The sequence below is a fragment of the Rhinatrema bivittatum genome, chromosome 7 (genome assembly GCF_901001135.1).
Source record: "Rhinatrema bivittatum chromosome 7, aRhiBiv1.1, whole genome shotgun sequence".
Taxonomy (NCBI): Eukaryota; Metazoa; Chordata; class Amphibia; order Gymnophiona; family Rhinatrematidae; genus Rhinatrema; species Rhinatrema bivittatum.
In genome coordinates, this window is record NC_042621.1 from 140,723,036 (window position 1) to 140,749,790 (window position 26,755).

Below are 26,755 nucleotides of genomic sequence, written 5' to 3' on the forward strand. Positions count from 1 at the left end.
TCTTCTCAAGTGCCTGGGGGAAAGTATTTCTGTGCTTAGTGTTAAATTCAGGAGCAAAGGCAACAGTCATGACACGATTTAAAGTAAGATTGAAGTATACAGAGGGATGCGGAGAAAATGGATTTTTAGTTTATAAAATATACAGGCGTGCTAGCTCCCCCTCAGTTACTCAGAAGTGTCATTTGCTGCATTCCTGTTGAGAGTACAAATGCTCATAGAAAAAGATGGAGCTAATCATTTAGTCCAGTGATCTGGTTTCCTATGGTACATCTATTAAGCAGATGTGGATGTCAGAGAAGCATGCACACACACACCATTTTTATTGCTTCAGTTTAATGAAACATACTTTCTTGCGTTTTCTTAGAGCGTGGGAATTTGCAATTGGGCCCCCTAAGAATACGCAAGGTAACAGTGTTTGTTTAGCTAGACGAGTTTTCCTTTTCTTATCTTAATCGATGTGTTATTAGTATAAGATTGATCTCATCTGTATTTTTTAATGGTAAAACTGTTGTGCTGTACTATCCTTTCTTTTAAGAGTGACTCTTAATTTTCTCATCACTGAGTTCAAACTAATTGGCTTGTAGTTAACAGCCTTCTTTCTAATCTCACTTTTATAAAGAGGGACTACATCAGCCTCTTTACAATTTTCTGGAGCTTCTTTTGTCTCCAAAACAAAACCAGACAGATTTGTCACTGTAATACACCAAAACTTTCCTAAGCTCCCGTAATTTATTAATTAATTTATATACTGCATCCCCATCCTTCATGAAGCTGTTGATTTGTTTGATTGGGTGACTAGAGAATTGGATCAAGGAAGAGTGTGTTTTTGTGATCTACTTGGGTTTCAGCAAAGCTTTTGGTATGGTCCTCCATAAGAGGCTTGTGAATAAAGTGAGAAACTTGGGAGTGGGCACCAAGGTGTTGGCGTGGATTACAAACTGGTTGACTGACAGTGTGTAATGATAAATGGAACCTACTTTGAAGAGAAAATGGTGTTAAGTGGAGTGCCACAAGGATCGGTTTTGGAACTGGTTCTAATTCAGTATCTTTAAGCAACAATGCGGAAGAGATAGAAGAGAGCTTATTTGCGGATGATACTAAGATCTGCAGCAGAGCAGACACCTGAAGGAATAGAGAGAAAGAAAAGTGATTTAAGAGCTTGAAGAGTGGTCAAAGATTTGGCAGCTGGGATTCAATGCCAAGATGTGCAGTCATGCATCTGGGGTACAGTATTCCAAAAGAGTGATTTGTGATGTTGGGTGAAAGGTTAATGTGCATGGACTGGGAGAGAGGGACCTTGGTAATAGTGTCTGGCGATCTGAAGGTGATAAACAACATAAAGAGGTGATAGCTAAAGCCAGAAGAATGCCAGGCTACATAGAGAGAGGAATAACCAGCAAGAAAAAGGAGATAATGCCCTTGTACAAGTCCTTGGTGAGACCTCATCTGGAGTACTGCGTTCAGTTCTGGAGACCTTATGGGTGGCAGCCCAGAGAAGGATGACCAAAATGGTGTGGTGTCTGTATCAGATGACTTATGAGGAGAGACTGAAGGATCTAAATATGTATACCCTGAAAGAGAGGAGATGCAGGGGAGATATGATACACACCTTCAGATACTTGAAAGGTTTTAATGATGCACAAATTTCAAGCCTTTTCTGTTGGAAAGGAAACTAGAACTAGGGGTCACAAAATGAAACTCCAGCGGGGATGACTCAACATCAGAAAACATTTCTTCACAGAGAGGATGGTGGATGCCTAGAATGCCCTTTCAGAAGACGTGCTGGGGATGAAAACAGTAAACCAATTCAAAAGGGCATGGAATAACTACTGCGGATCGCTAGAGGTTAGAAATGAAGAAAAGGGTGCATGGGGGTAACCTGCACAGAGGCAGGCAGATACTACCCTTAACAGAAGGCATGGGAATTATTACCCTTAATTAGCTTTGATGCTTTGATGCAGCTGCCACATTGTTCTCCGCTTCAATGACAGGGGCAAAAAAGGGAATAGGGTTCAGAAGACAGCCTATGCAGGGTCCTGACTTGTGGTCCAGGGTACTGATATGCAGACAGTAGGGGAAAAACACAGGACTGCTTCTATAACTAAGTCCAAAAGCAAAACCATTCAAGTAGCATTCTCTGAATTATCAAGAAGGCTGCTTATCCTGTAAAAATATTGCTAGCAGTAATCTGGTTAAGGGATTTGACAGTTGCTTGGTTTTGATTGCAAATATTACTACCCTTAACATAAGGCTTGGGGGGGGGGGGGTAACCTGCACGGAGCGGCAGTTACTACCATAAGAAACTTGCTGGGCAGACTGGATGGACCATTTGGTCTGTCTCTGCTGTCGTTACTATGTTCTGTGTTCAAAGCAGTGTAGAATAAAAATGAATACAACAAACAATAAAAACAAAAGTCAAAAAATAAAATAAGCAACTCATGACACCAAACCCAGCTCAAATACAGCAGCAGAGAAACTTCCAGATCCCCTAGGCTATCTTGGCCAAAATAATGAGCTGGGAAAAGAACTTTTGAGGTGTGTTCTAAACAGGATCAATTCGCCAGGCAACTTGTTCTCAAGTTGAGGGCCAATCATTGAAAACATATGAGCGCATACTGGTACTCTATACACTTTAAAAGTAAGTGTAACAAAGCAGATTGACTAGACTTACAGGTAATATGCAAGAGGGGTGCCATTTCATCTTCCTTAATGTTTAAACTTTTTTATTGAAATAAAATAAAAACAAGCACAAGGTGTACATTGATTCTTTAAGAACACAAAGTGCTGAGGGGGGATATGATAGAGACAGTGGCGTAGCCAGAATTGATTTTTTGGGTGGGCACAAGGTTAACATGGGTGGGCTGTAGGCATGCAGGTCTACTAGTTGTTTTTTTACTGATAAATAATGCCAAATTATGCAGCATAGCATTCACATCTACGCCTAAGTATGAGGTTTACTTAATGATACAAACATAATTCACGGTGATTTGTGGTACTTTAGCCTTCTTATTATTACGATTTTATACACGGCTCCTACCTGTCCATAAATTTTGAGAGAGCGGTTGTGTTGCTTATATTTAAATTGCTAACATCTCAAAATATAGATATATATTTTTACCTTTGTTGTCTGATCTTTGTATTTTTCTAATCAGTTGGTCCTGGTCTCTTTTTCCCATTTTTTCCCTTATAGCTCATTTCCTAATTCCTTTTCAGTGTCTTTCTTCTATTACTGTCTTCTTCCCTTCCACAGACACACACACACACACACATACACGCTTTCTCTCACAGACTCCCTCTCACACACTCAAGCTGTCACTCTCATATGCTCTCCCCCCCCCCCCCACAAGCTCACATTCAAGTTCTCACTTTCTCACCCCTCCCCAGGCTTATATTCTTATGCACACACAGACGCACATCCAGGCACCCATTCTCACCCACACACATAAACCCAGACTCCTATTCTCACCCACAAACCCATGCTCCCAGTCTCACCCACACATATTCAAGCTCCCACTCTCATCCATACATATACACATTTAAGGTACTATTCTCACCCACATATACACACATTCAACCACCCATTCTTATCCACATATTCAAGCTCCCATTCTCAACCACACATACACACATTCGAGCTCCCATTCACCCACATATTCAAGCTTCCATTCTCACCCACATACACACCCAGGCTCCAGTTTTCACCCACACACACTCCCATTCTCATCCACACATACACATTCAAGCACGTGCACAGCTTCCGCTTTCTCCCCCAGAGCAGGAAGATCAGCTGCCTCTCCTGCTGCCACCGGCCTCCTGCTATCTTCTTCGGGCGTCGGGCCGTACTGCCCGCTGAACTTCCTGTCGGGGGGGGGGGGAGCGGAAGCGCAGCGCACAACGTCCGCTTCCTCCCTCCCCCCCCCCCCCCAAGCAGGAAGATCGGCGGGCAGTACGGCCCGACGCCCGAAGATAGCAGGAGGCCGGTGGCAGCAGGAGAGGCAGCTGATCTTCCTGCTCTGGGGGAGAAAGCGGAAGCTGTGCGCAGCGCTTCCGCTCCCCCCAAACAGGAAGTTCGGCGGGCCGTTTGACCCGAAGATAGCAGGAGAACGGGTGGCAGCAGGAGAGGCAGCTGATCTTCCTGCATTGGGGGGAGGAAGCGGAAGCTGCGTGCGGCGCTTCCGCCCCCCCCCCCCCCCCCCGAACAGGAAGACCGGTTGGCCATACGGCCGCAGCACTGCTGCCCCATGTGTGCCGTGATGGCGCGCGAGGCGTGGGTTCTCTTGTTCGCTGTCGCGGGGATGGGATCCCGCGACAGCCTTGCAGTTCCGGTGCCAGTTGGGTGGGCCTGGGTCTAAGTTGGGTGGGCACCTGCCCACCCAGGCCCACCCGTGGCTACGCCACTGGATAGAGATGTTTAAAATTATGAGAGGTCTAGAACGGGTAGATGTGAATCGGTTATTTACTCTTTCGGATAGTAGAAAGACTAGGGGGCACTCCATGAAGTTAGCATGGGGCACATTTAAAACTAATCGGAGAAAGTTCTTTTTTACTCAACGCACAATTAAACTCTGGAATTTGTTGCCAGAGGATGTGGTTAGTGCAGTTAGTATAGCTGTGTTTAAAAAAGGATTGGATAAGTTCTTAGAGGAGAAGTCCATTACCTGCTATTAAGTTCACTTAGAGAATAGCCACTGCCATTAGCAATGGTAACATGGAATAGACTTAGTTTTTGAGTACTTGCCAGGTTCTTGTGGCCTGGATTGGCCACTGTTGGAAACAGGATGCTGGGCTTGATGGACCCTTGGTCTGATCCAGTATGGCATTTTCTTATGTTCTTATGTGCTGCATAAACGAATTTCACATTTTCTGTTTTTTGCCAAAACTGTACAATCAACATGTTCACAAACCTGTATTTTTAGATGTTTATGCTGCTGCTTGTATTCTTGTTGAAAATCTCTCAGGGCCTACTTTAGGTGAGGAAGGTGGCATGTGAATGTTATGATCTCCCAGATGTTTTTCCTTCTCATTTGTGGGACTCTCAATCAGTTTTGGGAAACGTGCATCTCTGATACCTTTTGTATTTTGCACAATATGGAAGAAATGTATTTTTTGTGTTGCATTAAAGGCAGTCTGTTTTTTGGGGGTTTCCAGTTCAGCTTTTGTCTGTATATTTCTATTTCTACTTTGTAGTCACACATTCTGTATTTTGCATGTGTGGCTAAAGTAATCTGCTAGCATGAAAAACTAGAGGGGATGTAGAAGAGAATGAATTGAATAATAAGGAGAGATGGAGGGGTAAGCACAAAAAGCAAGGGGGTGAAAGATTATTCAAAGTTGTTAAATCACAAGAGAATTATGAGAAATGGCAAGAGGACCTTGCAAGACTGGGTGACTGAGCATCCAAATAATAGATGACATTTAATGTGGACAAGTGAAAGTGATGCATGTAGGGAAGAACAACCCAAATTATAATTATACAATGCAAGGTTCCACACTGGGAGTCGCTACCCAGGAAAAAGATCTAGTCATCCTAGTGGATATGTTGATATCCTATTCTGTATTTGATGAGGGTCTGACAATGTTCTGCATATGCGATTGAGGTGAGGTATTTTGCTACCATTTAGACTCTGTGTAGAAATTTATAGCAGCCTTAAGGGAATGAGACACAATTGTTGACACAAAATTGTTCAGAATAGTTAAATCACAAGCAGATTGTGATAAATTGCAGGAAGACCTTGTGAGACTGGAAAATTGGGCATCCAAATGGCAGATGAAATTTAATGTGGATAAGTGCAAGGTGATGCATATAGGGAAAAATAACCCATGCTATAGTTACACAATGTTAGGTTCCATATTAGGTGCTACAACCCAAGAAAGAGATCTAGGTGTCATAGTGGATAACACATTTAAATCGTCGGTACAGTGTGCTGCAGCAGTCAAAAAAGCAAACAGAATGTTGGGAATTATTAGAAAGGGCATGGTGAATAAAACGGAAAATGTCATAATGCCTCTGTATCGCTCCATGGTGAGACCGCACCTTGAATACTGTGTACAATTCTGGTCGCCGCATCTCAAAAAAGATATAATTGCGATGGAGAAGGTACAGAGAAGGGCTACCAAAATAAGGGAAATGGAACAGTTCCCCTATGAGGAAAGACTAAAGAGGTTAGGACTTTTCAGCTTGGAGAAGAGACGACTGAGGGGGGGATATGATAGAGGTGTTTAAAATCATGAGAGGTCTAGAATGGGTAGATGTGAATCGGTTATTTTCTCTTTCGGATAGTAGAAAGACTAGGGGGCACTCCAAGAAGTTAGCATGGGGCACATTTAAAACTAATCGGAGAAAGTTCTTTTTTTTACTCAACGCACAATTAAACTCTGGAATTTGTTGCCAGAGGATGTGGTTAGTGCAGTTAGTATAGCTGTGTTTAAAAAAGGATTGGATAAGTTCTTGGAGGAGAAGTCCATTACCTGCTATTAAGTTCACTTAGAGAATAGCCACTGCCATTAGCAATGGTAACATGGAATAGACTTAGTTTTTGGGTACTTGCCAGGTTCTTATGGCCTGGATTGGCCACTGTTGGAAGCAGGATGCTGGGCTTGATGGACCCTTGGTCTGACCCAGTATGGCATTTTCTTATGTTCTTATGTTCTTCTTATTATTCTGCTGTGCAGTAAAATAGAACACAGAGAGCACTATTCTTGCTCGGGCACACTTGGCTCATAGACACGCACAAATTTTAGCTGTTTATAGAAAGTTGCACAAATATTTTTGCACACAGTGTGTCAAAAATTAGAGGCAACATTGTTATGGACAAATGCAAAGTGATGCACATAGGGAAAAGTAACCCACACTGAAGTTACATGATTTGTATTATGCACAAACATTAATTCCCAACTGCATATTAGATCTTAAATGATCTATAAAGCCCTCATAATGGGCATTACTGGTTTTAGGATTATAGCCTTCAGTTGCCTTATATCAAATCATAGGTCTAGTCCCTTCATAGCATAATCCAATATATAATTTTGATTTTTTGAATTTGCAAATAAAACCACTTATCTGATGATATATCCACAGGAAATCTTATTCAGAAAGATGGCTCCATCCAAAAGCAAAACCTGACATGGTACATGTTTCGCGAAGGCATTCTGCATCCAGGGGGTAATCATATGTAATCTTCACAGAGCAAACCTGCTATCGAGCCATTCTCATGTAAACTTCAAAGGCTCCACTTCTAGAAAAAATAATAAAATAGTGTCTTCTAGTAATTTGTAGTCAACATACAAACCGGAACTGTCAAACAGACCGACCTAGCACTGTAAGCATTTCAAAACAGATGTAAGCCAAAACATAAATGCCGTATTCTCAAGCAGTGGACTACAATAAGACTAGCTTTCAGGAAGTATGAATGAAAATTTGAAAAGGATGATTGTTTCTGTCTATGGGTTTATGAAGCAAGTAGAAGCAATGACGAGTGATGTCATCGCTTATACTATGTTTTGTAAACCCGTAGACAAGCAACCTTCATTTTTCGAGTTGCCATCCATACCCCCTGAAAGCTAGTCTTCCTGTGGGCCAGTTTTTGAGAATACGGCATTTGTTCTGATAAACGAGATTTTGTCAAGCAAGCACAAGTTTTGAGCACGCATCTTAGTATGCGGTTACCCTTTTTGAACTATCTGGGCTTTTAAACATGCCTACAGTGCAAAAAGGACTTGGTTGTTGATTGACAGTGAAAGGTCTTCCGAGTCTCCCTGTGTTTGCATTCTGCACTATTCCGATGTGTCCTCAATGGTTGCATCGGTTATTTTCAAATTTTGGGCGGTTGTATAATTTCATCCTATTTTTCAGTCGCCCCCCGATGATTGCTTATAAGAGGCCACAATATAAGGGATATGGTGATATATTCTCATTGTATTTCACATAGTCTTGGCTTACCATCTGTGCCTAAAAGTCACAGTCCTTGTGGCAATTGTTCATTTTGCGCCTCAGCAAATTACAGCATCGAGTTGGACTGATCCAGTTTCTAAGAAAACAATCACGTTGTATAGAACCACTAATTGCAGGTCTACTCATGTAACTTATTTTATTACCTGGCCTTGTCTTAAGAACTATATTAGGCATGCTAAGAAGATGATCAAAACTCATTTGATCGAACATTGAAGCTGCATCTAGACTCACAAAATTCAAGCCCCGATGGTTGAACACTGCTTGTTACAGAACCACTGTTTTGAAGACCTTACGTGGGGCATTCTTGAACAAATATCTGCCCCCATTCATGATGGCGATTGGCAAGCTATTTTGAACACTAGAGAGAAGTCCTGGATCATCTTTTTGAATGTAATCTCTCCTAACGTCCTTAATCAGGAAATTGATTTGGACTCTCTAATTTAAATGCCTCTCTTATGACTGACATTTCAAGCATATAGGGGCATTACTTCTGTTCGGCTTTGGCGTGCTTCTGTTTTGAGATGCTGACAGCACTAGGGCAATCTGTTCTATGGTTTCTTTTCTGTTGACTACAAATTACTAGCAGACACTTTATTTTATTATGTTTTCTAGAAGTGGAGCCTTTGAAGTTTACATGAGAATGGCTTGATAGGTTTGCTCTGTGAAGACAACATATGATTACCCCCTGATGCAGAACTCTTTCAAACATGGACTATGTCAGGGTTTGCTTTTGGATTGAGCCATCTTTCTGAATGTTTCCTGTGGCTATATTATCAGATAAATGGTTTTATTTGCAAATTCAAAAAATCAGATACTGGATTATGCTATGAATGGAATAGCTCTATGATTTGATATAAAGCAACTGAAGGCTGTAATTCTAAAACTGGTAGTGCTTATTAGAGCTTTATAGATTATTTAAGATCTTATATGCAGTTGGGTATTAATGTTTGTGCATATTACTTAATGTTTGTCCCTGCTACAACTTGGGCACTTTTGTTTGTCCTAGTTTGGAAGTTAGATGATTGGTTCCATGTTAGAAGTTACCATCCAGAAAAAGGATCTGGGTATCGTCATGGCTCAGTGTATGGCAGCAGTCAAAAAAGCAAACAATGTTAGGAACTATTAGGATAGGAAAGCTGATTCTCAAGATGTAGATAAACTGGAAAATGTAAGGGCAACTAAATGATAAAAAGAATGGAACAGCTCTCCTGTGAGGAAAAGCCAATGAGGTTGACTCTTCAGCTTGGAGAAGAGACGGCTGAGGGGAGATATAGAGCTTTATAAAATCATGAGTGGAATAGAACAGGTAAATCTGAATTGGTTAATTACACTTTCAAATACAAAATCTCCATGAATTTAGTAAATAGCATATTTAGAACACTGTAGAACATTCTCATTCAATGCACAATTAAGCTCTGCAATTTTTCTGGAGGATGTGGTAAAGACAGCTAGTATTACTGGGTTTAATAAAGGTTTGGAAAAGTTCTTGGAGAAGTCCATAAACTGTCAACTATATAGACTTGGGAGAAATCACTACTTAACCCTGGTTGTTAGCAGCATGAGATCTACAGTATTTTTCGGACTATAAGGCGCACATAAAAACCTATGATTTTCTCAGAAATCGGAAGTGCGCCTTATAATCCGGTGCGCATTATATATGAATTTTTCTCAAGCACAGGCTCGCACTCACCTCTAGGCCTCCTCTTTGTGGGTCGCCGCAGGATGGGCTCTGCAGTGGCCCTGCTACCGGGCCTCCTCTTCTCGGGCCGCTGCGACTTGAGATTCGCGGCGGTCTGTAAACGCAAGTGCTCCTCCACTTCTGCACGTGCTGATGCTTCCCCTCCTTCCTGCCCACGCGGCTCCGGCAACGTTTACTTCCGGGGACGCACAGGCAGGAAGGAGGAGGAGCATCAGCGTGTTTAAACGCAATCTTTTTCTTGGCCTTGCCGATCTGCCTGTCGCTGCGCCCGGGGGCAACTATGCAGATACTTGGAAAGCCCAGGGGCGCTTTAATCAGCGGACTTTGCACCAGTTCTCAAAGGGCAAGTATCTGCCTACTTTCCCTTTGGCTATTGCCCACAGAGATTTGCAGCTGCTTTTTCTGAAGATACATTTTCCCCTCCAAAACAGTCCATGTAGTTTTGAAAATGCAACACTTCGCATGCTCTTGTCCTCCCCCCCCCCCCCCCCCCCCCCAGCCTAACCCCGTCTCTGAGCCCGCCTGCTTTTCCCAATGTGTAAAGGTACGTGCATTGTTGGTCCTGTGCATGCTCTGACCGGGTACAAAGCAGTCAAATTTCAGTCAAGCTGTTAACCCAGGGAAATGCTTTTGTAAATCACCACATCCTGTAATAATACTATCTGGTTTTAGTTGGGGGGATAATAAAAAGTACCGTAGTTTTAAAGGGTCGGCGCAACCGATTAAAAAAAAGGCTCTGAGCCGCGCCTTATAATCCGGTGCGCCTTATATATGAACCTGGACACCTTAGCAGGCGCTCATTGATAATGCGCCTTATAATCCGGTGCGCCTTATAGTCCGAAAAATACGGTATCTTCTGTTTGGGATCCTGCCAAGTCCTTATGACCAGGAAACAGAATACTGGGCTTAATAGACTCTCAATATGACCCAGTATGGCAATTCTTTTTTTTTTTTTTTTTTTTTTATCAAATTTTCAAATAAAACAAAGTTCTGCATTTAGAAATACATGGAGAAATAATTAACTACATTAATACAACAAAAATCTTTTATCCATTTTACCAAAAATAGTAGTGGAAGAGGAAGTATAGGAAAATACAGAGAGATACTCCTCAGGAAACACTAACTATTCATTCATTAGGGCATTAACACGCAGTTACAGCAAGTTTTACAATATTTAGGTGCCTATTGGGGAGGAAGTAGCAGGTTTTTTTTATTCCAAAAAAAGTTTAATTGCTCAGGTATAAAGAAAATATAGTTCTCTGCCCCCTTCTTATCAAGCATTTGCAAGGAAATCTCAAAAATTAGAATCCCAATGCAATGGTGTCTTGACGAAGGTTAAAAATCCCCTACGTTGAGCTTGAGTTGTGGAGGCCAAGTCAGGATAACTTTTTTTTTGTGGCATCCAAATAACTCACAGGAAATTTTCTAAAATAATTTTTCATCACTGATTATACATCATATGAGGTAATAAAGGAGACAAGTAATGTGGCTCTATCGATAACTTCAGGCATAGAGCTTTCAAGAAAACCAGTCAAGTCTTCCTGAACGTTTAACCTTATTGACTGAGTTGTAGATTTAGGAAGAAAATAACACTTGTTAATCGAGGGCATATTCTCGGCGGTAAAATCCAGTATCTCCATAAGAAATTTTTTAAAGTAGAGTAAGGAATCTCTCCCATAATTTTGGGGAAGTTCAAAAACCTTAAGTTCAAATGTCTCACATTGCTTTCCAAACATTCAGTTCTCCTTGATAATACATCTCTATCTTTAATTATTGAAACCTTGAAATTTTGAGTCTCATTTTCCTTTCTTTCTAAACCTGAAATTCTTGAATCCAGCACATTTACTTGTATTTACATTTCCGAGGAAACTTGTTCGTTTGTTTTTTTTAATGCTCCAGTTTTGCATTATAATTATTTAAGGTGATCGCAAACCCTGCTACAAGATCCCACAGGGCTCCTAGGGATACCATTTCAGGGCGCACTAGTATTTCAAAGGGCTTAAAACCGGGAGTTTCCTTTCCATTGATTTGCAGGTTTTCAATATTAAGGTTTCCCCCATGACCTCCTCCTTCCAGCCCGGTACCTGACATTCCCGCGGCGTTTAAATCCTCTGGGGGCCCGCTAAAGTTGGACAGACTGCTGCATCCAGCACTGCTGTGGTTGGCGTTCTTTGCTCTGCGTTTAACCCGGAAACAAATTCTTCAAATGATGTACCAGGCAATACCCCTGCCCTTTGCAGTGGAGGTTGCCTAAGATCTGGGCTCAATGACCTCTTCTCCATCGGCATAGGCAGTCCTCTCTCATTGCCTCGCATAGCAGGCTCCTCAACTCCTTGAGTTGTTGTCGGTGAGGACATGTACTGGGTAATTTCTTGCTGTAATATCGGGGAGGGGGGAGGTATCGTGGGGTACACCCGTACCTTTCCTTTCCTCTTTGAAGGCATCTGGTACTGGAGAAACTAACAAATTCAATTTGCAGCAAGACAGCCAGCTTCCACATGACCTCAGCGTGCCGCCATCTTAACTCCCCAGTATGGCAATTCTTATGTTCTTGTGTACTTAGATGACTGGCTATTATTGAATCCATCTTACGAAGATTCAGTCGAAGAAATAAAACTACTTATAAGAATAATGCATGTCCTTGGATTCTAGTAAATTACAGAAAGTCAAAAAGTAGTCCATAGCAGAACTGGAATTCATGGGCCCAAAACTGAATATGATCAAAGTGAAAAATCTTCCAGTGAAGAGAGCAAAAAAGTTAATCAACTTAGCCCAGGAAATGAAAACAAAGAATTGCACAACAGCCAAAATATCTGAAGACCTGGCATTGACAACACATGTAGCACAACTAAAAATGAGCCTTAGTGGCCTCTTAAAAAAAAGTGGAATTGACTTAACTGTTAAGTTAGAAAATCTATCTTACCAAAGAAGAAAAATTTGCTCTCATGGTGGACAATCAAGAGAAACCTGCTTTGTCAACATTTTCACCCATCAACAATACAGGCAGCACTGACAGATGCATCTCTTCAAGGATGGGGAGCAGATCTCAATAGAGTTTTTGTACACAAGAAGAATGGTCCCAAGAAGAATCCAGGCTTTACATAAGTCTTCTGTCACTGAGAGCAATTTTCAATGCTCTAAGGGTGTTCGAGCCTTGGCTGAGAGACAAAATGCTACAGATAGACAATCTGGTAGCCATGTTTTATGTGAACAGATAGGATAGGTTCCTACCAACTCTGCAAAGAGTTCATGGTTATATGGATCTGGATAATCAAAAGGAGAATGCAGATCCCAGCAATCTCTCTCCCAAGGAAGAACAAAAGTGGCTGACAGATTGTCAACAGTTACAACTGCACAAGTGGTAATCTTAATCGCATACTGTACAACCTTTTTTGACTTGGGACACACACCATAAATAGACTGATTTGCATCACCATTCAAACTACCACAGTGTTTAGAGATCATCACAAGATGCAGTATTGAATGATTCCTATCTGATTCAATGGAACAAAGAAATGGTACTTTTCCACAGATTCAGTTAATAGTGAAAACCATCCTAAAATTGAAACAGGACAGGGGAATAATGATCCTGATTGCCCCCAATTAGCCTCAACAGAGTTGGTTCCCTTGGTTAATCCAGCTTGTGGCAGATACATCTATAAAATTACCAACAATTCCAAACCTAATAACTCAATGCGAAGGAAACACTACTGCATCCCAGTCTCCAGTTTTCAGCATTGACAGCATGGATGTTGAAGGCAGCATAATTAAGCATTTTCATTTGCCATGATGGGTAAATGAGATTGTGAGGATTTTCTTGGGGATGGCTTTCTATATGCTATCGTTTAAAATGGAAAAGGTTTGCTAACTGATGCACACATCAAAGAGAACAAATCTCTGAATGTTCAGCTTTTAAAATGCTTCATTTCATGGACTCTGGACTTGAGACAAAGTTCATAAGAGTACATTTGAGCACAATAGCAGCATATAACACAGCTGATGGAAAACCAATTTCTCAACAGTCATTAGTAGCTAGATTCATAACATGTCTCCACAACTGTAAACCTCCACTAAAGGAACCAGCTCTTCAATGGGACTTAAACACACTGACACAGCTTATGAAATTACCATATAAGACTATGGCTACTTTGGAGATAAAGTTCCTCATATGTACAACTTTATTTCTAATAGCAGTTATATCAGCCAAAAGAGCAAGTGAGCTACAAGCATTAGTAACTTGTACACCCTGTACACAGTTATTAAAAAAAGAGTACTCCTCATAAATTACCCAAAGTTTTTCTAAAGTAGTATCAGAATTCCACCTAAATCAAGAAATACTACTGATGTTAAGTCGCATGCAACAACTGAATAGATGTTGCATACCCTAGACTACAGAAGGGATATTTTGTTCCACTTGGACAGAACTCAAACCCTTAGGAAGTCAATTTAGCTTTTCACATCATATGACACTGAAAAAGGTTCAGCAGTCAAAAAGCAAACATTATCCAGATGGTTTGCATAGTGTATCTCTCATTGCTATAAAACCATGGACTTAAAAATAACTCACTTGATAAAAGCACGTCAGGTCAGGTCAGTGTCTGCATTGATGGCTCATTACAATTCAGTAACAATCCAGGATATATTCAAGGGTTGCCAGTTGATAAACTGTACATACTTTCTAGATAAGGACTCAAGTATTATCTGTGTATTTGGACAAATAGTTCTAAAAACATTTTTTTAATTTGAAAATTATTGCATGACTTTGTACTGGTGTTTGAAAACAATCTAGATTAACAAATATACATAATATCCAATAAAGAAAATCCCCATCCCACCCACCCCTTCTCTAATGATCTACGTAATGCAATACATGCAAGGAGACAGATTATACAGCATTTGGGGATAAGCTCATGGATAACTGTATAATCACCAGAGTGGGCATAGCAAAACGTATAATTGAGTATACAAACTTAGTATAAAGAAAGCAGGTAGGACAAGAGAGCAATAAAACCAGCACTGAGAGAGGCTCACAAAGGATAATAAAGAATCGGGCATCTATTCTCTGAATTCTGTGCCATCTGAAGTAAGGATCCCATGTTTTCTCAAAAAAAAAAGTCAAACGATTGACGTATAGCTGTTAAGTGGGCCAACCGATAATGGTTACTTAAGTGGTGCATCCACACACGAAAGGATGGTGCTTCTGCTCATTTCCAAAACAAGGCTAGCTAGCTCACAACGAGCTGTTATAAATGCTTGCTGGCATAATCGCTGCTGAGATTTACTAATACCCAGGATTGGCAAATTAAGCAAAATATAGCGAGCATCTTAAATATTCTCCACTCCCAAAAAAACTGGAACGCCAATTGATAATTTGTGCCAAAAAGAGACCACTATCCCACAGTGCCACTAAATATACATAAAGGTACCCATATGCCCACAATTCCTCCAACATTGATCACTAACAGTGGATAGATGCAATGAAGTTTAACAGGGGTGAAATACCAGTGATACAGCAATTTATAACAATTCTCCTTTAAGTAGATATAGAACACTTACTGATACTTAAATGGAATCCCAGTCCTCCAGATTCAGATCAACCCCTAAGTCTTTTTCCCAAGCTCTGAGATGTGGAATGGTATCTGAGTGGCACTCATTAAGAAGACAATATATCTTAGAAATCAATCCTTTTACCTGATCAATGTGTGTGCAAAAAATTTCAAACAGACTTTGCTATGTCGCATGGATAAATCTTAGTTACTATGTCTAATATGGGCATAATCCAGAAAGTTCATCCTCTCCATGTGATAAGTGCTGGTTCCCTGTACGTACCTGGATCAGTCCAGACCGTGGGTTGTGGACGGGGTTTTTTGGCCGATCTTAGACCTCAAGAGGGTCAACCGGGCCTTCAAGATCCCACATTTTCGCATGGAAACCTTGCGAGCGGTCATCGTGGCGGTTCGCCCCAGAGAGTTTCTCGCTTGATTTGACAGAGGTGTACTTCCATATTCCGATTCACTGCAATTACCAGAAGTATCTTCGCTTCCACATCCTAAACTGGGATTTCCAGTTTCGGGCACTGCCTTTCGGGCTTGCAACCGCACCTCGCACCTTCACCAAGGTCATGGTAGTGGTGGTGGCGGCGGCCCTTCGCTGGGAAGTAATCCTAGTCCACCCCTATCTGGACTGGCTCGTAAGGGCCAAGTCGGAGGCTCTTTGCAGACAGGCGGTGGATCTGGTATTAGCTCTCCTCGCGTCTCTCGGGTGGATAGTGAATTTTTCCAAGAGCAACCTTCAGCCCTCCCAGGAGCTAGAGTTCCTGGGAGCCCACTTCGACACTCGAGTGGACAAGGTCTTCTTGCCTCGTGCGCGGGCCCTCAAGTTGATCAGCCAGATTCGGAATCTGCACTCGCTGCCTCTTCTAATGGCCTGGGACTACCTACAGGTCTTAGGGTCCATGGCTTCCACCATCGACCTAGTTCCCTGGGCTTTTGCTCATATACGACCGTTACAGAAAGCTTTGCTATCCCGTTGCCAGCCGGTGTCGGAACAGTTTCACATAGTCCTCCCGCTTTTGGACTCTACCGTCGCCGCCTTGCAGTGGTGGCTTTCGCTTCCTCATCTTCTCCGCGGGGAATGCCCCTTCAAGCTCCACAGTGGACGATAGTAACCACGAATGCCAGTCTCTCGGGCTGGGGTGCGGTCTGCCTGTCCCAGTCCACCCAGGGGATCTGGTCGCTGATTCATACTCGCTGACACATCAATCGGTTGGAGGCTCGGGCGGTGCGTCTGGCTCTGCAGGAGTTTCTGCTTCTAATACGTGGCAAAGCGGTGAGAGTGCTGTCTGACAACTCCCGTGGCTTACATCAATCGTCAGGGGGGCACCCGCAGTCACCTGGTGGCCCTAGAAGCCAGCCGTCTCTTCGCCTGGGCGGAACAACACCTGGATTGCCTGGCGGCCTTCCACATCGCAGGCAAGGAGAATGTTCAGGCCGATTTTCTCAGTCGCCAATCGCTCAGTCCAGGAGAGTGGGAACTCTCAGAAGCAGCCATAGATCTGATTGTCGACAGGTGGGGTCCCCCCCACCTGGACCTCATGGTGACCTTGCGCAATGCCAAGGCAAATCGGTTCTTCAGCTGCTGGAGGGAGCACGGCTTGGAGGGCGTGGATGCTCTGGCTCTCCCTTGGCCCACGGACGTCCTTCTGTACGTGTTCCCCCCCCCCCCCCCCACTCCCCACCCCGTGGCCTCAGGTGGGAAAAGTTCTCAGGAGAATAGAACTCCACCGAGGACCCGTGCTTCTGGTAGTACCCAAATGGCCTCGCAGGCCATGGTTCGCAGATCTAGTCAACCTGGCAACAGACAGACCTCTTTGACTAGGCCCTCTTCCTAGTCTACTTCGGCAGGGGCCTGTATTTTTCGACCAGGCCGATCGCTTTTGTCTAGCGGCCTGGCTTTTGAACGGCGACGCCTGAGGCATAAGGGCTATAAGGAGGTTATCTTCACCTTGCTGCGAGTCCAGAAGCAGTCGACTTCCCTAGCTTATGTGCACGTTTGGAAAGTCTTTGAGACTGTTTGTGAGGAGTCAGGTGTCTCAGCATGCTCCGCCCCGGTCTCATTGGTTCTTTCTTTTCTACAGAAGGGTCTCTCCAAGGGCCTTTCCTTTAGTTCCCTGCGCGTGCAAGTTTCCGCTCTCTGCTCTCTCCTTGGACGGGTCGAGGGTCATCCCCTAGCACGCCACCCGGATGTGGTTCGGTTCCTGAAGGGAGTCAAAAACGTCCGCCCGCTCGCAATACTTGCCCGTCATGGAGTCTTAATCTGGTCCTCTGTGCTGCCCCGTTCGAACCTCTCGTCTGGCTATGTTAAAGGACCTTACGCTCAAGGCAGTTTTCCTTGTTTCTATCTCCTCCACTTGGCGGATTTCAGAGATTCAAGCGTTGTCCTGTCGAACCTTTTTTGCGCTTCTCCGATTCAGGTGTTTCCCTCAAGATAGTGCCTTTTTTTCTTGCCGAAGCTTGTCTCCACCTTCCATGTCAACCAGTCTGTAGAGCTTCCAGCGTTCTCTCCAGAGGAGATTGTAGGTTACCGCTGGAGGCGATCTTTGTAAACTGGATGTCAAACGAGTTCTACTCGGGTATCTTCAGGTCACCAATGACTTTCGGGTCTCAGACCATCTTTTTGTCCTCTGGAGTGGTCCCAATCGGGGCAAACCAGCTTCTAAGACCACTATTGCGCAATGGTTGAAGGAGGCCATTTCCTAGGCCTATCTTTGTCAAGGTCGGGCGGTTCTGGAGGGCCTAAAGGCTCATTTGCTACGTTATCAAGCTACTTCCTGGGCGGAGAGCCAGTCGGTCTCTCCGCAGGAGATTTGCAGGGCCGCCACATGGACGTCCCTTCATACTTTTGCTAGACAATACCGTCTAGATGTGTAAGCACCGGTTTTTGGTTCTTTTGGGCGGCAAGTGCTTCGAGCGGGACTGCTCGGTCCCACCCGAGATAGGGAAGCTCTGGTACATCCCACAGTCTGGACTGATCCGGGTATGTACAGGGGAAGGAAAATTGGTTCTTACCTGTTAATTTTCGTTCCTGTAGTACCACGAATCAGTCCAGACGCCCTTCCCTGTAGTACCACAAATTAGTCCAGACGCCCTTCCCTGTTTGTCTTTCTTTTCTGTCCTCTCGAAGCTTGTTCTTGCAGATTTTGTTACTTCATTCTTTGCAAGAATACTGAGCAATTATACCAGAAGCCTTGGTTGTTCAAGTACCAAGTATATCAAGAGCGGTTAAGTCATACCATGTTTCTTACATTGTTCTGCAGTTGCTCAATTGAGCTTTATGGTTACTTGCTTGATCCTATTCTGGTTTTGTTGTTTTCTGCTTTGACAATGGTTTATACTGAAGGGCTGCAGGGTAGGCTCTGTCCTCATATAGGATACCCTTTCAGTTTTGGTCTGTCTCTACCTGCTGGAAAGGAGGCTCAACCCACGGTCTGGACTGATCCGTGGTACTACAGGAACGAAAATTAACAGGTAAGAACTAATTTTCCTTTATGACTTCAGGAAGCATAAGCGCACCCTGTGTAAGTAAACGTTCCGCCGTATTATACCATGCGCCTTCCAAACCTCAAATGCCAAAGGGGACAAACATGGTGGCAAACATATTATGAAACAAGTAAGATAAAAATATGAATAATTACCAACTAGTTTGATTTCCTTAGGGACCACACTTGTGGTATGCAATGCATATGGATAACAGGTCATCGGGTGATGTGCACTAAGAGGCTGCCAGGGGAGAGCAGAAAGGCATCACCCCTATCCATTGCTTGTTCCAACAATACCCACTTTTTCAAAGGGCGCATGCTGTGGAGATCAGGTAAGGCTTGAAGTTGGGACGAAGCATAAAACCATAAGTTAGGTACCTCCAAACCACCCCCTCACTCTCAGTTGGAATAGAACCAATCGAGAAACCCTGGGTGGGTTTCAAATATTCTTCTTCCGGGACCAGAATAGCTGATATAAAAATTGGAAGGGTGAGAAACAGATAAAAAAATGAGGGAGAATGTTCATTTTAACAACTGCTGTACAGCCAGCCAAAAAAAGTTTTCTTTATTCCACTTATCCAAATCTTTGGCAATTATTTTTACCAAGGGAACATAAATAAGATTGAATACATCCATAACAGAGTTGCCCAAATAAACCCCTAGGTATTTAAGAGATCACTTTGCCCATTTAAAAAGGAAACTGCTAATACAGATTAGAAACACTCCATTAAATTAACATTTAGAATTTCAGATTTATCCAAGTTGACCTTAAATCCAGAAACTGCACTAAACTGCCCCAATTCGACCATTATCCCAGTCAGTGATTTAGAAAGGTCTTTTAGTGTAAACAATATATCACCCACAAAAAGTGAAAGCTTGAAGCTATAACATTACCCAGAGTAACTCCCACGATGAGTCTGCCATGCGTACTCTAGTAGTTAAAGGTTCCAAAAATAATGCAAACCATCGGGAGGATAAAGGACAGCCCTACCTCGTTCCATGCCCTATTCCAAAGCAATCCCCATTACTGCCAATTAACCTTGACTCTGACTTTTGGTGATTCATAGTTTCCTTACCCATTGAAAATATGCATTTTTTCTAATGTCTTGAACAAAAAAGGCCAGTGCACCATGTCGATTGCTTTCTCAGCATAGACAGTTAACACAGTAGGGATATGTTCCTTTCTGAACTATCACAGGTGGTCAACAATTTTGTGGATATTATCTGCTGCTAGTCTGTGAGGAATAAATCCCACCTGATCATTATGGATTAATATAGGCATGATATTAGTCAAGTGCACAACTAGTACTCGCCAATATCTTTAGGTCTAAATTAAAGAAATCGGCCTATATGACCCACAGAGTGGGGTCTCTGCCTGGTTTCACCAGCACTGAGATCCCAGCAACATTAGCATGGGCTGCAAAGGAATCCCCTTCATGAATAAAATTAAACATATCAGTCAGAGGGGACACCAATGTATGAGAGAACCTTTTGTAATATCCACTGGAGAACCCATCCAACCCCAGTGATTTACCCGCTTTTAATGTGTTAACATGTAAGACCTCAGAGGAACTAATTGGCCGATATAAATATCATTGTTGATCAGGGGTAAGGATACTGAATGAAGATAAGTACCAATATTTTCTAATATCCCACTTTCAGATCTATACAGCAAAGCATACATTTGGAAAAAGTCTGTAGATTTGATAGCCACTTCTCCATTTACAGTCTTAATTTTAGCTATGAAGCCCTGAGCATGAAAGGCCTTGGTCTAACCACATAGTGACCAGCCTTGTTTCCTCCCTCAAAGTACACCTGTTTAGTAATCTCAAGCTGATGAATCAATTGCTCATCATCCAACGACTGCAGCTCTGACCTGGCTAAAGACAGTTACTTAAACAGATTTAGACTGATTCTGCATGTGTGTATGAGACAACTGAGCAATTTTGGCCATCAACTGAGACAGTTTAAGCCCCCTGTCTTTCTTGCAATGTGTAACACGTTATATCAAGAGATTCCGCACAACTGACTTTGAGCAGTCTCATACTATCTCCTGAGAAATTGAAGAAGCCTACAATAAAAAAAAAAATATTCATGTAGCCGCTCTTCCAAGGATGTAGGAAAATGCTCATCTTTTAAAAGGCTTTCATTCAGTCGCCAGAAACATTGACCACCATCCAAATCCTGGAAGAGAATATCTAGCCAAATAGGCACATGATCTGACCAAGTAATGTTTCCATTACCCACCCCCACAACTTGGTTCTGCAGCAATTTATCATCCAAAAAATAGTACGGGAGTAGGTCCCATGTGGTGAAGGGAAAAAAAAAGTGTATATATGAGACTTAGGGTACCTCTGCCTCCAGCTTACCTACCAAACCCCATTGTGACATTATTTGAGATAAACATTTCCTCAGCCTAAGAGCTGCAGAGAAAGTCTGGGAAGAATTAAGTGGATTGCGAACAAAATTTAAAATCCCCTCCCAATAGGACCAAACCCAACCTTGGTCAGTGTTGGGTGCATATAAATTAATGAAAGTAAAAATATTCTTGCCCACTGTTTTACCAAAATATAGCGACCCTGTGGATCCGGTAACTAAAGCATTTCATGCGTGAAAAAGCGAGAGATTAAAATGCCCACACCAGCATATGCGGCACCCCTTGTACCAGCCACAGGAAATACATGCAGGTAATCCTTTAGAGAAAGACGACTCTCATGCAATTTCCGCAGATGAATTTCCTGCAGAATCGCAATAGAGGCCTTATAATAAGCCACTTCCTGACAAAGAAGCTGGTGCTTCTGAAATGAATTAAGACCTTTGACATTAAGAGAAAGTAGCTGGTCATGGTAAAGTAGAAAATTGAAAGATACCACAAAGAGTGCCATCATTCCAGACCCCACACATTGAAACTATAAATACCTGTCTTCTCTATGTATGTGCAAAGTATAATTATGCATAACTGAGAAAAAAGAAAAAGCAACCCCCCAACAAATCTCCCTGCCCAAATTATAATCTGCCTGACCTCCTGGGCAGATTCCATCTTCCTTAGGGGACATTGCTGATAGACCAGGACGGAGTCACCGCAGACCCCTCCTCCCCCCCCCCCCCATTAATATGAAACAGCGAGAAAGAGAAGAAACATATCAATATCCATCGCCATAGCATAACTGAAAATAACAATATGGCATCACATAGCACAAACACAGCCTAGAAATAGTGAATCCCAATGCATAACTGCCTTAACCAAACACTGAGGTTATCCAGCAATTAACTCACAAACTGAGAAAGGAGTAATGTCCCTCAGCCTTGGTCCAACAGTGCTGACTGGGAATCCTCTGACTTCGAGGCCGTTGTCAGCGTACCAGCAATGGAGGACATTTGGGGAATGTATCTGATCGCCATTTTAGGAACATGAAAAGGAACCGGCAGATCTGCTTGCTTGAAGGCTGCTGCTGTGACAGACACCATTTTCACACGAAATGAAACGCCTTTGATTTCGAATTGGAGACCAAAAGGAAATGTCCACCGGTACTGGATATGCCCAACCCTCAAAGTCTGGGTCACCTCTCTGAGCTCAAAATGCTTGCGTAGTATGGATGGAGCAAGGTCATTAAAAATGGCGATTGCATGGCCTTCCTAGCACAAGTCGGGTTGTTTCCTCACAATATCATAAATTTGAGTCTTTTGAATGAAGCTGTGGAGGCATAGAATATCTCTGGCTCTATCTGTTTTAGGGCCAAGAGTCCTGTGTGCTTGCTCAGTTTGAATGTGAAGAGGGACGAGCAGAGGGAGATTCTCCCACTGCAGAAATGAGTATGAAAGAACATATTTTTTCACTAACATCTCTGGCGTTGCTGTAGGCCGCACTTTCCAGTGGTACTCAGATCCTGAGGTTACACCAATGAGTGTTTTTCTAAATCTTCCAACTTTCCAGCCAGAAGTACACATTCAGCTTGTGTTGCTGTTTGTTGCACTACGAATATAGCCATGGAAGCCGCCTGACTATAGATTCTCATGTCCAGCTCATTTACACGAGATCAAAGGGCAGCCATATCTTCTCTCACTTCTGAGGTAGAGGCTAGAAGATCAATTTTGTTTCATGTCTGCTCTCAACTCTAGGAACCACCCTTATAGTTCCTCTCTGGAAGGCAATTCGGTGATCTCAGGGCTGAAAAGATTCTCCAATGCAGCACCAGCAAAATCTTGCCCCTCCAAATCTGCTGCGGCCTGACCACCCTCGTTGACCGGGAGTTCAGAAGCATGTTTATACGAAAATTGCTTCAGGTCCACGGTTTTATGTTTTGCCGCCATCTGAGCAAGTAAAGAAGCAAAATATATGTAGAATTGCCAGAAAAATCACACTAAGAACACAGAAAAGTGATGATATAAGTAATCAGGGGGTGGGAGCTCCTTGTTCAGGGGTCCTTCCTGGTCAACTGCGTTAAAGCATCCCCCCTCTTAAACCACCCCCCCCCCCAAAAAAAAACAAACAAAAAAAATGTTTAAATAAACTAAACTTCCTGTAAGATTTGGGTTCCTAAAAGGGCCATTGTAAATCGAAACAGTAAACAGCAATCTTCAGTTAGGGAGTCCCATTTTGTGTGGCAGTTTTATGCTTGTCCACAGAGAAAGCAAAGTTTCTTACCTGTAACGTGTTCTCTTTGGACAGCAGAACAAACAGCCTAACAATACCTTCCTCCCTCAATAAGTAGTTTATCTATCTTGGAAAAAGAAGAGACTTAAGCATGAGGATGCTAGTATGTGAAGGCCCGTGCATGCTCAGAAAGCAAACTCAAATTTTCTGGACTTTGAGAGAAAAAGGACCCGACTTGGCGCTGTTGAGTGATGTCACTCATCTTGTGTGGCTGGCTGTTTCACTGTCCACGGAGAAACATCTATTTCAGGTAAGCAGCTTCACTATTTGGATGACCTATGCTGTGTTTCGAAATGCATCAAAAACCTCTACAGTGGCTATTGACATTCATGACTGAGTGTTAAGGCCTTTTAGATGTACAGGAAAAGCTTGTTAAATTGCCATGCAGCAGGGACAATTCTTTTCAGGTCATAAGGTTATAGCAGCAGTGGATATAACAGAGGGTCACCACTTAATGCTTCAAATTCTTTCTGTTGCCATATCTGACTGACCTTGGTACTCTGAAGATAGAATGGTTTCCTGAAAAAGCAATCTTTTCCTCAGAAATGACACTGAGAACCATCTTGCTCAAGACAGCAAGAATAGAGCTATGGGGGGAGTGAGAGAAGGTAGGAAGAGTGTGTATGTGAGGAGATTAGAGGGACTGTGGGTTGAGTGAGAGCATCTGAGTTGTGTTTGAGTGGATCATCCCTTACTCTCCCATTTCAGGATCCATTTTGTCAGGTTTGCTGGGATCTGGGTATACCACCCCAGAAGCTATGCAGGGATTGCAAGGTAGGTCTTCCGCCGAGCCAGCTCCTTTCCTCGTAGGTTGAGCCTTGGGTCCTGGGGACCAGTAGCTCTTTGCTGTGGCTGCAGTATATCATGTTGAGTCTAGGCAGGCTAGACCATACAAAGATAGGACCCAACAAGGACTAAGCAAAGTAATAAAAAACACAGAAGCCCAAAAGTAGCTAGACTGGAGGCTCAAAGGCTGCTAGATTAGAGACCCAGAGGCTCCTAGGTAAAGAGAGGCCTGGATAAGCCGCAAGGCAAGATAAAAAAAGGAGCAGGCTCAGAGGCCGTAAGACACTGTCTGGCTTGAGGAGACTGCAAGGCAGGATGCAAGACAAGAGCTGGCCCAGAAGCCTTAAGGCAAGGTACAAGGCTATAATAGCCAGGTCAGAGAGCCGTGTGACTCCATGAAGAGGCAATGTAGTTTTGGCAGGCTGGGTTACCGAGGGATGAGATGGGTATGATGAGCAGTGAGGAGGAACATAACAAGGCTGGTGCTGAGGCTTGCTTGAATGCCTCTGCAGGTGAGGAGGAGTCATTGACAGGATCAGGGTATGGAGAGGCTGTATGGCAGGCAACATTGTGACACCTTCTTTCTCCTCTCTACTACTCCTTCCTCTGGCTTTCCTACCTGAGATCCCTTTTTACTTCCAGAATAGACAAAATAAATCAACTGGACAAACCAGAAATGTCAGAAAATGCATTTATAGAAAGTAAAATAAAAATTTGCATTATTTTTGGGCCTATTGTCAACGTGAGTCTCTGCATCTGCCCAGGCGCTGCACTGGACGACCTGGCTTGGGTCCCATGGGAGCCCTAATTCATCTGGCGACCAGTGGTGCACTGAAGCAGTGCACCTAAGGGGCACACCCCTTATACTGTTATTTGTTTTTCCCTTGGTTATAGGAAAGAAGAGAGAGGGAAAGTCTGGGACTCCCGTTGCTGCCTCTATTCCAGTGAGTTGCCCCTTAGACAGTCATTCCTTTTGTCCGAGTGTGCCTATTTCTTTGGAACTTTATAATGTATCTGGAAGATTGGGCATCCAAATGGCAGATGAAATTTAATGTGGACAAGTGCAAGGTGTTGCATATAGGGAAAAATAACCCTTGCTGTAGTTACACGATGTTAGGTTCCATATTAGGAGCTACCACCCAGGAAAAAGATCTAGGCATCATAGTGGATAATACTTTAAAATCGTCGGCTCAGTGTGCTGCAGCAGTCAAAAAAGCAAATAGAATGTTAAGAATTATTAGGAAGGGAATGGTTAATAGAATGGAAAATGTCATAATGCCTCTGTATCGCTCCATGGTGAGACCACACCTTGAATACTGTGTACAATTCTGGTCGCTGCATCTCAAAAAAGATATAGTTGCGATGGAGAAGGTACAGAGAAGGGCAACCAAAATGATAAAGGGGATGGAACAGCTCCCCTATGAGGAAAGGCTGAAGAGGTTAGGGCTGTTCAGCTTGGAGAAGAGACGGCTGAGGGGGGATATGATAGAGGTCTTTAAGATCATGAGAGGTCTAGAACGAGTAGATGTGACTCGGTTATTTACACTTTTGAATAATAGAAGGACTAGGGGCACTCCATGAAGCTAGCAAGTAACACATTTAAGACTAATCGGAGAAAATTCTTTTTCACTCGACGCACAATTAAACTCTGTAATTTGTTGCCAGGGAATGTGGTTAGTGAAGTTAGTGTAGCTGGGTTCAAAAAAGGTTTGGATAAGTTCTTGGAGGAGAAGTCCATTAACTGCTATTAATCAAGTTTACTTAGGGAATAGCCACTGCTATTACTGGCATCAGTAGCATGGGTTCTTCTTAGTGTTTGGGTACTTGTGGCCTGGTTTGGCCTCTGTTGGAAACAGGATGCTGGGCTTGATGGACCCTTGGTCTGACCCAGCTTGGCAATTTCTTATGTTCTTATGGAGCTCCATCTCCTCCACCTCCCCCTGTGACGACCTCTCTTCAAGGGACTGAACTTCTTGCCTCCTCTCAACCCATGAGTTCTATATTGGGGGAGTAAAAGTTATTTCCCTGGGAGGAACTGATTGGTTTACACAATGTGACTATTACAGCTAGCTAAAATACCTATAATCCCAGAAGAAAGGGAGGGTGGTGTCTGTTCCAGAGGTCGTCTCATCTGGTTATGTGAGTATAGGGACTGCTTCAATCCCTATTCCGTCGACTGTTATGCAATCATCAGTTTGAGTCTTCTTCACCTCTGGATTTTTCTCCTGAGCCTAATGAAGTCACATTAATTAGACATCTGGAAAGTTGTTACCTGTACTGAATTATCACTTACCTCTACAGTAAGCCAGTTGTGTGATTTCTCTGTTGGAACCAATTCTAAACTATCTGAACTCAATAGTAAAATTAATATGGTGGTAGAAAATTTGACATCTGTTTCAGCACTGCAGACTTCGACAGTAGCTAATTTGAGAGATTATTTAATGATCCATAATAAAATTGTTGGAGAATAATTTTAGAGCTAAGAATCTGCATATAGTGAATTTTCCTAAGTCTCGTTTGTTATCGGCTGTAGAATTGTTTAAAAAATATACTAGGGAAAATTTATAGATACTATCTGACATTTAGACAAGGATATAACCTTATCTTCCTCAGATCAAAAGAGAAGCT

The 26,755-nt window shown here is 42.9% G+C and overlaps 1 protein-coding gene across 3 annotated transcripts in view; it reads left to right on the top strand.

The window, feature by feature from the left end:
• CSNK2A2 (casein kinase 2 alpha 2) overlaps positions 1 to 26,755 on the top strand; it is a 255,941-nt gene that overhangs the window by 130,008 nt on the left and 99,178 nt on the right. The window lies entirely within an intron of this gene.